At 37.1% G+C, this 11,827-nt stretch overlaps 1 long non-coding RNA gene across 1 annotated transcript in view; it reads left to right on the top strand.

Annotated features, from left to right (window-relative positions):
• Positions 1-1,241: 1,241 nt before the first annotated feature.
• The window catches only part of LOC118765043, a 19,729-nt gene continuing 9,143 nt past the window's right edge, over positions 1,242-11,827 (top strand). Inside the window, exons 1-2 of the long non-coding RNA XR_005000885.1 lie at positions 1,242-1,363; positions 9,521-9,528. This is a non-coding gene — a long non-coding RNA (uncharacterized LOC118765043). The remainder of the gene's footprint in view (positions 1,364-9,520; positions 9,529-11,827) is intronic.

Here is an 11,827-nt window from a genome sequence, read left to right as displayed (position 1 = left end):
TCCACAACCCACTCTAAAGCAAGTATTACAATGAAGTTCTGTGTCTGTGAACAACTCAGTTGCCAACAACCTAATATACCTAAATATAAGGTACACGGACTGGATACCGAGTGCACTTTTGCCGAGGGACAAGAAGCCGAAGCCAAGAAGCCGAAGCCAAGAAGCCGAAGCCAAGAAGCCGAAGCCAAGAAGCCGAACAGAATCAATGCCGAACGGACATAAAGCCCAACGGATATGTCGCCGAAAAGACTTACGAAAATTAAAATGTATGATAATCATTTTATTCCTAGAATATAACCATCTGACAGACTAAAATGTAGAAAAAAATAGATACATAAAACCACTTTTTAAATAGGTTTCTTTACTGGATTTACAATTTAAACTTACAAAAATAATGTGATCAGATGTTTATTTTAAAATTATCACAATTGACATATTAAAATGTACAAGACAAAAGTAAATAAGAGTATTTAAAAATTGTGGGTCAAAGATCGTAGAAACGGCAACCCTTCTTTATTATAAGAACCACAAACGGTCTACATCCCATCGTTAATGGTATCATATTTTTAGTTAGCTTGTGATATGTTAGTCCCTATAGTAGTCTGCTCAATTAGAATTTCATTGGATCCCTTCTCATTTCTAATTCTAAAAAAAAAAAGACTCCGCCGGTTACGACGACGAGGGTCCCAGCTGATACGATCAACGGAACAGCTTGCTCGTGAAATTAACGTGCAAATGGCTGAGCATTCCACAGACACGTGTACCCTTAACGTAGTTCTCGGGGATAATCAGCGTGACACAGAGAGTGACAAGGCTGACCCTTTGGAATACAAGTACAACTCATTTTTGCCAGCTGAGTGGACTGGAGCAACGTGAAATAAAGTGTCTTGCTTAAGGACACAACGCGTCGCCGGGAATCGAACTCACAACCTTACGATCATGAGCCGAATGCCCTAACCACTAAGCCACGCGCCCTCACCATTTCTAATAACGTTTAGTAGTTTGGCGATTGTGTGATGAGTTACATAAAGTCTTTTTTAAAAGCCTGATGGCAGCTTTCAAGAGAACTGTTTGTTCTCAGCAAATTATCATGAACTCAAGTGTAGCCATTAAACTATGTAGGTAGAAATGTTATTTTTTTTATGATAATTTTTTAATATTTTTAATTCCATCAAATCTTAAGTGCCAATTGGTGAATTGTTCATTAAATTATGTAGGTAGGAATGATTTAAAAAAAAAAAATTATTATTGTGTTCGTTCGGCTTTATGTCTGTTCGGCATTGTGTCCATTCAGCTTCTTCGCTTTGGCTCCTTGTCCTTCGGCAAAAGTGCATTCGGTATCCTGTCCGCATACGAAGTATGAGTGAGTGCTGCATTGTGATACTAGTGTGATACTGTGCCCATGACCACGACACTTATTTGTCATCAACCTTGTCTATCTAGCTATAAGCTGGTACGCAGTGGTACTGCGTCTTTTCAGTTTTGTCCACCTTACAATTCCTTCCGCAATAACCACTTGACAGAGTAAAACTGCCGTACTCTCCTCGCAAAGAGAAGTAACTGGACGACTCTCGCAATGGATTCAGCTAATAACTGGAGCAGTCCTACGCGTGGCAACAACTGTTTGGCATTACTCCTCAAGTCAGCAATGCTCCGACGCTACACGAGATCCAAGAGAGCTGTTTTCGTAAACCTACGCACATCTTGAATACACCCACCTGATTGCGCTTCTGTATCAGTCGAACTTACCTGAAACCGGCAATGGTCAACTATTACCCCATAGTACTATGGACATAGCTAATTGTCAGAAAATCCTTGGAAATAGGCCGAGTTTGGAACTGTGCACATTGAAAGACAAGTTCATGCATTTCAGTGGATCAGGGCTCCAATCAGGGCTTCGTTTAGATCTTGTAAAAAACTTCGAATAGTGGTTGCGAGCAGGATTGCAGGTTTGAGAGAAAGTTGTACCCAAAATATTGGGCCGAAGTAGTTGACGCCTTCATCAGTTCTTCTGCAGGTATTCATCCAGTTTGCAGCGATCTTTTCATGTAACTGTGTAAAGTTCTTCAGCCAGTAGCTTCAGCCAGTTCTACATCTGCGCCAAGTCCTTTCCAATTTGCTATTTCTTTAACTTCAGTCTCGCAATATATATACATCGACTCTAACGTCCTTTCGTCTTGGTACAAATGCAAGTTGTCTTTCCACCTGTGTTAGTCACTTTGCAGTTTCTTCATGTCTCACTGGCCTGTTCCACAGTTCCCTCCAAAATATTTTACTTTCTTCTGCATCAGGAACTGATTCCTGATGCTGGTTCCCCTCTATTTCCTAAATAAGGATGCCTTCTATTCTTCTATTCTTCTATTAGATTGGAGCACTCTATCCTGTTCAAAGTTTTTGTAGCTAGCATCATATCTTTTCAGTTTGGTCTTTAACACTGCCACTTTTTGTGACAATTCTTATGTACTGTTAGCTTTCCTCTTTCTTCTAACCTGTACTGACCATTCAAATTATTATTATTATTACTATTATTATCATTATTATTATTATTATTATTATTGAGTGAGCGAGCAGAGCATGCCATCAACGTGACACTGGGGTAAAATATACGAAGCCCAGTATACCCATCATGACTACCCGTCTGATAAGGGTACACCAGGCACATGCATCACAACCATATGTGCGCGACATGGTGATCTCATATCAAGATAAACAGCACATGACCTTGCAGGTGGAGCCCAGTTAGAATTTTCTTCAGATCGAGTAACCCATCCCGCTCAAAAGGTCCCTGAATAAGGGTTGTTTAAGGACGTTGAACGAAACACCCATGTTTCCAGAGGTGAATTATTCAAACCCCAAAGAATCCTTTTCAACACATGGCTATGATGCTCCCCCACTACTTCTGCTCGTGATCAGAGATGCACATATCGTCAGCCACTAAGAGACATGCTCAACTGGTTACGGTCAAACAACTGACAAGCAAATCTGTGGTTATTATTATTATTATCATTATTATTATTATTATTATTATTATTATTATTATTATTATTATTATTTATTATATTATTATTATTATTATTATCATTATTATTATTATTATTATTATTATTATTATTATTATTATTATCATTATTATTATTATTATTATTATTATATTATTATTATTATATTATTATTATTATTATTATTATTATTATTATTATTATTATTATTATTCAGTAGTTTTATTTTTATAGCGTGCTTTCACTTCACTACCGAGCACAGCTCTGTGTGCCTTGGGTATGTGCTGTGATTTGTTGTGATGCTCTGATGGTTATTGTATGGTTATTTCCAGGTCTTTGTATTTTGAGAGTTTCTCCATTTCTTTTAGAGACACCTTGTCATCAGCCGGTATTGATACATCAATTAGAAAGCATTTTTTTTCTTCATGATCTCTGACAACTATATCTGGTCTGTTGGCCTTAATTTCTCTATCTGTGTGTATCGGCATATCCCAGAGTATGGTTGCTTTCTCGTTTTCTGTGACCTTTTCTGGTGTGTGCCTATACCATCTTTTTTCTGTTGTTATTCCATAATGTTGGCATAGTTTCCAATGTATGTAGGTTCCAACTCTGTCATGTCTGTGAATATATTCCTTCTTAGCCAAGACTGGGCAGCTAGAGATAATATGATTTATTGTTTCTTGTCCATCTCCACATATTCTGCAGTTACTTGTAATATTTCTTTTCATTACATGTTTTTGGTAATTTCTGGTGGGGAGGCTTTGGTCTTGTGCTGCAATTAAAAATCCCTCTGTTTCTGCTTTGAGTCCTGAGCTTCTCAACCATTGCTGGGATTTTTCTTTGTCTATTTCTTTTGCGTTTAGTTTAGTCCAGTATTTACCATGAAGGGGCTTTTCTTGCCATCGTTTTATCATGGTCGTTGCTGTTCTATTTTTAGTTTGGATTTCAATTGTTTTATAGCTTTTGTTGTTTCTTCATCTTCTTCTTCTTCTTCGTGTTATTAGGTGGTATGATTTCTTGTTTGTATTGTCAGCTTCCTTAATACTGAGAACAGTTTTTGTTTTGCTCGTCTTTTGCCGCTATCTGGATCAGTTTTCCTTCCTTCTGAAGTAGATATTTTTGCAGTCCTATGGTGGTTATTTTATAGTAGTTTTGCAGCTGTATAAGGCCTTTATTATTATTATTATTATTATTATTATTATTATTATTATTATTATTATTATTATTATTTTATTACTACACCTCTATAGTTATGAGTGCATCCATCGTATCAGTAAATACTGCTGAAGGTTTTATTTCTGGCAAGTAATAAAAGCTCAGCAAGTTCTCATAGGCCACTATCAAATGTTTGTTGATCCAATGAATACATAACGTAAGTTTTCCTTTATCAGATACATTATTATATTCGTCAGCAATAACTGACATAAGTGTGTGCCTACTTCACCAATTAACAAAGTCACTCATAACAAAGTCAGTCCTCATAAAAAAAAAAGAACTCATTTGGTACATCGTGGTTCAGGAATCTATCAATACCAGCTTGATAGTGCCTCCTCGGAAGATCGGAATCCTTTTGCTTCTCACTCACGCTGTTATAAAAGTTTGACCATTTTTTAATGTTCCTTTATTTAGCTGTTCTGTGTCGGCAAAAATAAGTGCAAATACTTAGTAATGTTTAATAGGCGCAGGAGTGGCTGTGTGGTAAGTAGCTTGCTTACCAACCACATGGTTCCGGGTTCAGTCCCACTGCGTGGCATCTTGGGCAAGTGTCTTCTACTATAGCCTCGGGCCGACCAATGCCTTGTGAGTGGATTTGGTAGATGGAAACTGAAAGAAGCCTGTCGTATATATGTATATATATATATATGTATGTGTGTGTGTATATGTTTGTGTGTTTGTTCCCCTAGCATTGCTTGACAACCGATGCTGGTGTGTTTAGGTCCCCGTCACTTAGCGGTTCGGTAAAAGAGACCGATAGAATAAGTACTGGGCTTACAAAGAATAAGTCCCGGGGTCGATTTGCTCGACTAAAAGGCGATACTCCAGCATGGCCGCAGTCAAATGACTGAAACTAGTAAAAGAGTAAAAGAGAGAAAAGAGTATTCATTTACGACATGTTTGCATATGCTTTCTGGCTGCGCCACGCAACAAACCTCAAACATTATTTGGATTCAACACTTCCGGTTCAACAGCGGCACAGTGACAAACAGAAAGACGATGTCCCTCCGCCTTTAGTCGAGCAAATCGACCCCGGGACTTATTCTTTGTAAGCCCAGTACTTATTTTATCGGTCTCTTTTGCCGAACCGCTAAGTGACGGGGACGTAAACACACCATTGTCAAGCAATGCTAGGGGGACAAACACAGACACACAAACATATACACACACACTTATATATATATATACATATATACGACAGGCTTCTTTCAGTTTCCGTCTACCAAATCCACCCACAAGGCATTGGTCGGCCCGGGGCTATAGCAGAAGACACTTGCCCAAGATGCCACGTAGTGGGACTGAACCCGGAACCATGTGGTTGGTTAGCAAGCTACTTACCACACAGCCACTCCTGCGCCTATTAAAATCTATGTTTAAAATGCAATTTTATTTACCTGTAAACGCATTGAAGTTCTCAATTCTCATTATACTTTGCAATGATACAAAAATGAAACGCACAATTGTAGGTTTAGGCATAATGAATGAAAACAAAAGTCAATGAGCTTTTACATTGAAAAAAAAATAACGTTTCTGGTTGTCCAATGTCCGTTTGTGCTGCTATTGATTGACAACCGGTGTTGAGGGACAAACATAGACACACACACACACACACACACACACACATATATACATATATATATGTATGTATATATACATACATATATATAATATATATATATATATATATATATATATTATATATATATATATATATATTATATATATATATATATATTATATATATAATATTTAAGTAGTTGAATGAATTATCCTAGTATGGATAATTCGGTTAACCGATACCTGGGTAGCAAATTCACGTCAGAAAACACGGTTGAAGCTACATGCCAAGGGCAGAGATCACGTGCTTTCGTGTGTATACATATATATATATATATATATATATATATATATATTATATATATATATATATTATATATATATATATATATATATATATATATATATGTATGTATGTATGTATGTATGTTGTATGTATGTATGTATGTATGTATGTATATATGCATACACACACACACATATATATATATATATATATATATATAATATATATATATACGTATATATATATACACGCATATGTGTGTGTGTATGTATTTATATACGACAGGCTTCTTTCAGTTTCCGTCTACCAAATCCACTCACAAGACTTTGGTCGGCACGAGGTAATAGTAGAAGACACTTGCCCATGGTGCCACGCAGTGTGACTGAACCAGGAACCATGTGGTTGGGAAGCAAGTTTCTTACCATACTACTCTCTCCATGGCAACTACTTTTTCTTCTCTTCCGTTTTCAAGTCCTACATTTCGCAAAGATCCGATACTTCTCCATCTTTTCTGTTTCCCCTTTACCCTTCTTACATTTGTTATTCCCTAACGCGGCTGCATCAATTATCCAACAAAGACTTTTCATTTTCTCGACAATCACATTGTTAAGTTTTTCTCATGGGGTCACCTGATTTTCATTAGACATTGAAGACCCAAATTAACTTCACTCCATCTGACTCTGCCCTTGGGTTTGATGGCAATTAGTACTACAACATTTTACTTTTGTCTTCTGTTTCAGGCAAAATTTCCCCCGCACAATCTTCACAATGCTACCATGGCTTCTCTTTGTATTCTGCTCAGTCTTGTCGTCATCATCATCATCATCATCATCATCATCATCATCATCATCATCATCACCACCACCACCACCACCACCACCACCACCACTACCACCTCCATCACAACCATCACCATTAAGGAGGTAAAACGACAGAATTGTTAAAGCTTCGGACAAGATGCCTTGCGGTATTTTTTTCTGTCTATTACATACTGATTTGAAATCTCGTCTGGATCAAATTTGCTCTTCATTCCTCTTTAGTCGCATACCAGAGTAGATATAATCAACCTTCTCCTCCCCAAATTTTCTATTTTACTATCTATCTATCTGCCTATCTGTCTATACACACACACACACCACACACACACAATATATATTATATATATATACATACATACATACATATATATATATATATATATATATATATATATATATATATATATAAATTTAACAATTATATATATATAATTGTTATATATATATAATTGTTAAATTTATTCCGAAGAAAAACTTTTCCTACCGACATGCAGTTCGAAAAAGCCCGCCATTTACCGAATATATGATTTATAAACATTTCCATGTGCTTCGCTGAGGGAAGCCGATGTCTGTTTGGCTTCGCTAGGTATGTTGGTTATGTTTATTTATGATGTGTTCAGAATCTGTTCTACTGATGAACAAAATACGTATTTAATACGTTAATTGCGAAATCACAGGTGATATAGAACTAAATTCAGTTTTTTAAAATGTCTTGCTTCGAGAGCTGCATTCGGTATGATTCGTTAAATTTTGGTAGTAATGACTTATGTCCCTCTTAGCATGTGGCATTTATGTGTAATAATGCCCTCTATAAAATATAAATATATGTATATATATATATATATATATATATATATATATATATATATATATATATATATCTATATATATATATATATATATATATATATATATGTATATATATATGTATATATATATATATATATATATATATATATAGGTAAACAGTAAAAATAATTACAGACATGGACAAGAACATGAAACACCACAGAGACGACACAAGAACCACAGGACGGGACATTCGAAGCCCTCAGTCATCAGTCAAGAACCAGATCATCTTAGCAATTTCGGCTGATTAATCTATAAGAGATATATGACATGCAAGTACGTATATAGGGCGCATTATACCACGGATATATTTTAAGAAGAAAAAGTTCAGTGCTTAAAATATCTTAACAGCGGTTTCAAAAATTCAGTGATTTGTCCGTATACGAATTAGTTAGGAGTGTTACGCAAATGGGTTTCTATGTCGATGCAATAATACGCATCGAACAAGTAAAAACTATTATGAACATGTAAGCATGATAAATTAATGTAATGTTAGTGTGTATATATATATATAATATATATATATATATTATATATATATTATATATATATATATGTATGTATGTATGTATGTATGTATACATTGACATTGGCGAAGAAGATATACTACAAGCTATAGATGAAGTGGACACAAACTCAACTGCTGGTCCTGATGGTTTCCCAGCAATCCACCTCAAATCGTGTAAGCATGCCCTGGCAAGACCCCTCCAGATTCTCTTCCGGAGCTTTCTTACAAATGGCAAACTGCCAAGCAAGCTGAAGGAGGGAATAATATGCCCAATACATAAAGGGGGAAGTAGAGCAGATGCCAAAAACTATAGGCCTATCTCTCTGACTTCACACATCAGCAAAGTCATGGAACAGATAGTCAGAGAGAAACTAATCGCATTCCTTGAAGAAAATAACTTGCTGAGTGATACCCAACATGGTTTTCGACCATGTAGGAGCTGCCTGATCCAGCTCTTACAACATTATCACTGGGTGTTGAGGCAGTTACTCAACAAATTAGATGTGGACGTAATATACCTTGATTTTGCAAAAACTTTTCACAAGGTGGATCATGGCATAATATGCCACAAACTGCGTGACCGCGGCATAGCTGGAAAACTTGGAGAGTGGTTACATGACTTCCGGAAAGATAGGAGTCAGGCAGTTGTGGTTAATGGAGCCACCTCTATGAACACACAAATAGTAAGCGGTGTTTCACAGGATACTGTCTTGGGACCACTGCTTTTTATAGTGGCCCTCTCAGATATGCCCTCGAATGCCCGGATAGCCACCCTTGCAAGTTATGCAGATGATACGAAAGTCTCGCAGAAAATACAGAACACCCGTGATGTTGCACACCTGCAGCAGGAGTTGGACTCAATTTACAGATGGGCTGAGGATAATAATATGCAGTTTAATGCTGAAAAATTCCAGGCCATGCGCTACCAGCATCCAAAACTGAATATTAAACTTACAGGGTACACCGGTCCACAGGGAATTTCAATCCCAGAGCCTAAGTCAGTGAGGACCTGGGTATCGACATGAGTGATGATACCTCTTTCCAAGTGCACATTACCAGGATGGCGACAAAGTGCAGACGACTGGGTAGATGGATCCTAAGAACATTCAGAATCAGAGATGAGGAAACCATGATGGTCCTCTGGTGGACATTCGTCCTCAGCCTCCTGGATTACTGCTCACAGCTATGGTCACCCACCAGTGTGAAATTAACAGCGGACCTTGAAGCAATCCAGAGAAGATTCACAAAGAAGATAATCTCTTTGCAACAGCTCAGCTACTGGGAAAAGTTGAAACAGTTAAGACTTTACTCCCTGGAGAGAAGACGGGAGAGGTATGCAGTAATATATATCTGGAAGATCCTGGAAGGAATTGTGCCAAAGTTTGGCATTGAAAGCTACACCAATGCCAGAACGGGACGACACTGCATAGTGCCAAAGGTCCCAGCAATGCCATCACGCTTCAGGACCAGTTACTGTAACAGCCTGGGTTTCAAGGGCCCGCACTTTTTAATATTCTCCTAAAGAGTCTGAGGAACTTGCACAAAGTAGATGTAGGGGTTTTTAAATCAAAGCTGGACCTCTTCCTGTTGAGAGTCCCAGATGAACCTACCTCACGGCAAGAGGTGCAAATGAGGGTAGCTATATCAAACTCTATGATTCACCAAGTGCCACAGTGTAGCAAAACGGCGGTGCATCAGCATGGCCACAGCTCTGGGCTGAAACTAGAGAAATATATATATATATATGTATATATATATATATACATCGGTCTTTATCGTAAGATACTATAAAAATACGGCAACCCATTCTCCCTCTACACAGAAAATAAATGAAAGAGGTATCTGGATGACTGTTTCATTCTTTGGCATGAAAGTATAGAGAGACTTAAAGAATTTCAAGTATTTATAAATGGATTTGACATAAACATTCAATTTACGATGAAATATATCCATAATAAATAACTTCCATTCCTCGACATCCTCATTAAGAAATCTAACAAAGAAATAGAAATAGATATATACTATAAGCCCACGGTCCCCAAGCAATATCTACCGTTCAACTCATGCCACCCCAGACTCACTTGAATGAATATCCCTTTCAACCTAGCAAAAAGGATTTGTACTGTAGCTTCTAATACAAGCACCAGGGACGCACGACTACATGAACTAAAGGATACACCCATTGCCAGGAACTACCCACCATCACTAATCGAATTAGGCTTTCAACTCAACATCCACGAACTCGGATATCTCAAATTAAAGAAGGATCTACAACCAAAAGCCCGACCATACTTCTCCACACACCACCCTCTTAATATATATATATATATATATATATATATGAAAGAATGGAGTTGAACGGCTTGTTAACAAATTTCCATTATTTTCGACATATGTTTCGAAGGCTGCATATTCCTAATTCCGAAGGAATAAGGAGTACATTATGCAGATTTCTCATCAGGAAAGGCAAGGAACTTATGTCGACATCAAAATGCACAAAAAACTTGTAGCTGACTGCTCTCAAGGAGCCCATGGCGATAATTTCCGCACGAAAGCACGTAGTCTGTGCCCTAGGGACGTAACTTCAACCGTGTTCTTTCTGATGTGAATTTGCTACCCAGGTATCGGTTATCTTTCGAATTATCCTTAATAAGATAATTCATTCAACTACTCAAATATATATATATATATATATATATATATATAATATATATATATATATATATAATATATATATATATTATGTATGTATGTATGTATGTATGTATGTATGTATGTATGTATGAGCGGCAATATTTATATTGGGAATATACCATTAGAATATACGGCAGCTCGTATTGATTTATTTTTTCTTATAATTGGATGTCGCCAAACGTCAGGTAATTCTTTTCTAATATTAAACAATGGAAATAGTTAGAACTGCTTTTGTTTCGTTTTACATTACCATAAAGCCTGTACTTAATGACAGCATATATGCGTCTTGTACGTTCACTTTGATACATGCGACATTTATTATCATATTTCTGTGACTTATGACCACACCTGTCTCTTTTCTTGAATATTTTCGCTGCTGTAACAGTGTGGTAAAATGTTTGCTTCCTATTTACGTGGTTCTGAGTTCAGTCCCATTGTGTGGCACTTTTGGCAAGTGGCATGTACTAAAGCCTCGGGCCGACCAAAGCCTCGTGAGTGGGTTTGATGAACGGAAACTGAAAGAATACCCATTTCTTTATTACCCACAAGGGGCTAAACACAGAGGGGATACACAAGGATGGACATAGGTATTAAGTCGATTACACCGACCCAGTGCGTAACTGGTACTTAATTTACGGAAACTGAAAGAATACCGTCATATATGTATACGTGCGTGCGTGCGTGCGTGCGTGTGTGTGTGTGTGTGTGTGTGTGTGTGTGTGTTTGTTTGTGTGTGTGTGTGTATGTGTGTGTGTGCGCGCACGCGTGTAATATTAATGATAATAACTTGCGGATGGAAATTCATAGGTTTTATTAATGCATAACAACATATGTTTCTGCACCTCACGCTTTCATCAGGCAACAATTTTCCATATTCCAAAGATATTACTTAAGATCACTT

Source organism: Octopus sinensis, linkage group LG10 (genome assembly GCF_006345805.1).
Source record: "Octopus sinensis linkage group LG10, ASM634580v1, whole genome shotgun sequence".
NCBI lineage: Eukaryota > Metazoa > Mollusca > Cephalopoda > Octopoda > Octopodidae > Octopus > Octopus sinensis.
This window is presented reverse-complemented; position numbering and strand designations above follow the sequence as displayed.